Genomic DNA, 2,387 nt, shown 5'->3' with positions numbered 1-2,387 from the left:
CGAAGTCAGAGCTTAAAAGTGAAACATCAGGAGGAATGTATATGGAGCATACCGTTATCAACCTATTAAATATTATCAAGCGTATTGCTACAGCCTCAAGGATAGTGTTCAGAGTGACAGGGTGGCAGGCTAAGGATTTCCGGGCAATTATGGCCACACCGCCAGAAGAGTGTGTACAGCCATCCCTGTCCTTTCTGAAGACCATGTAACTATTCAAGAAATTTGTGTGCTTGGAATTCAAATGTGTTTCCTGAACACACATTACACTTGGCTGATTAGCATGTAGTATTTCGTATACATCGTCAAGATTTTTAAGAAGGCCTCTACAGTTCCATTGAATTATGTTTTCTCTTCCCATTATTTAGTGTGAGAGCTACTGGAGTGTGTGTTTGTTTATGTGTCGTCTTTCGGGGCTGTGACTCTCGCCTTTTTTGGCTTGTCGGGAGGCTTTGGCGTCGGGACGCGTTCCTTGCGCTGCGTTGCAGGCAGGAACGGCCCGACATCCATATCGTCGTCGGATGTCCGAGGGGTGCCCGACGGACCGGGCCCCCCGGACTTGGCCCCCCCTCGGGAGCCCTTCGTTTGAGCCGCCACCGCCGAGGGCGTCCGGGGCGCCAGAGGTGGCACGGGCGGTGCGGTGGCGGTAAGAACCGGTGCGGGGCCCGTGGTGTCCATCACCTCGGTACCCTCCAACGCACTAGAGGACGGGGAGACAGAGGCGGGAGCGGCACCGGTCCCGACAGAACAGGTTGGCACCACAACCGCTGCTGCCTCAGCAAGCGGCGTGGTGGCGGGTTGGGCTGCCAGAGGCAACCCAGGGGGGGGCGGCGGAGGGACCAGGTCAGACTCACTGAACTGGGTCCCTGTGGAAACGAGACTACGCTCCGCCCCCCGGCGAGCTGCGTCGGCGTACCTCCCCAGGGGGAAAGAGGCGAGCCTCTTCCGCGCCTCTGGGAAGGTGATGTTTTCAGTGATTTTGAGGTTGATTATTTTCTTTTCCATCTGGAACCTTTCACACGTGCTGGAGTACGCAGCATGAGGTCCATGACAGTTGCTGCACATTAATTGTTGAGCCTGGCAGTTATCTGTATCATGTTCTTGAGATGAACATTTTGCACACGTTGTTTTTCCACGACAGGAGGTGGTGCCATGCCCGAACTGTTGGCACTTGAAACAGCGCCGCGGGTTCGGGATGTAAGGCCGGACAGAACATGGACATCACCGACGTTTAAGTTGATGAGGTTGCGAATGCACGATTCATTAGGTAGAATAATTGCCGTCCGGCTCGTTCATGTAGCGTTACCTCAATCCGCTTCGGTGGATTATTTTCGCGCGAAGGTCGCCCACGCTAGAGCGGCGATGACGGGCGTCCAGGCGGCCGAGGCGGCGATTGGCGACGTTGCTGCGGATGCGAACGGCTGATTAGGGGTGTGGGATTGGCGTCCGAGTTTTTTGCAGCTTCAAGGAGCGGAAATGCGCCATTATCGACCCTAAAATGGAGGTAACGAAGACGAAAAGAAGCGGCGAAGGCAAGCGGTTTTGGCAGTAGCGCGCAGCACGACCAATACTGCTTCAGTTCAAGCGAATTGGTAGGTCGTCAGCGGTCAGACGAGAATCGGAATACCCACGCAGCATTAGTAGATAATAAAGAAACCTGCGGATTCCCGGTCTGCTAGACGCAGCAAACAGTCATTAAAGGGGCACTGACACAAACTTTTGAAGGCGAGATAACTTCGGAGATAGATTGGTGGGAACACATATACATCATCTGCAAAATATCACTGGCGAATACTGCCTAGAACATATTTAAAATCCATTTTAAAGTGTGCGAAACGCAACCGAGCAGCCAGCAGAGGACCACGCGCAATCGACATCCCGAGGTAAATTAACAACATCCAAACACGTCACGAGTTTGTGTTTGCCGCTTCCGCACTGCCGCCGTTTTTCGCCGGCTCGCCCGGCTCGGCGCTCCAATCGGAGGGCCGGAGGGCGGAGCTTCTGCTCTCGAGAACGAACGACCCGATCATTGTCGGCGGAGGCGCCGTGATTTCGTCAGCTAATCGGGCAGCTGGCCGCGACCAAAGTTCCGCAGCGATTCCAGGCACTGTGTTTCTATTGCTGTTTATTACCATTGGATGCGAAAACGCGCCGGAGGAACGAAAAGCCCACTGAGCTAGCCGCAGGGTCGCTCTGCAGGCGGCGGCCACGGCCGCGAAGTGGCCCATGCCGGCGCAGGTAGCTCGAGTGATAGCTTGTTACCGCTGCACGAAATTGTCCCCAAGTCCCGACCATGGTGGCTTACATGAGAAAGGAGTTAATGGTGCGATGGCGCGTTGCATTAAAAATTGTCATCTGCACCGCTTACGAGAGCGGCACTCGAATATCCG

Source organism: Haemaphysalis longicornis, unplaced genomic scaffold (assembly GCF_048455015.1).
Source record: "Haemaphysalis longicornis isolate Haplotype H1 unplaced genomic scaffold, Haemaphysalis longicornis Haplotype H1 scaffold_8, whole genome shotgun sequence".
Taxonomy (NCBI): domain Eukaryota; kingdom Metazoa; phylum Arthropoda; class Arachnida; order Ixodida; family Ixodidae; genus Haemaphysalis; species Haemaphysalis longicornis.
Note: the sequence above shows the minus strand (reverse complement) of the source record.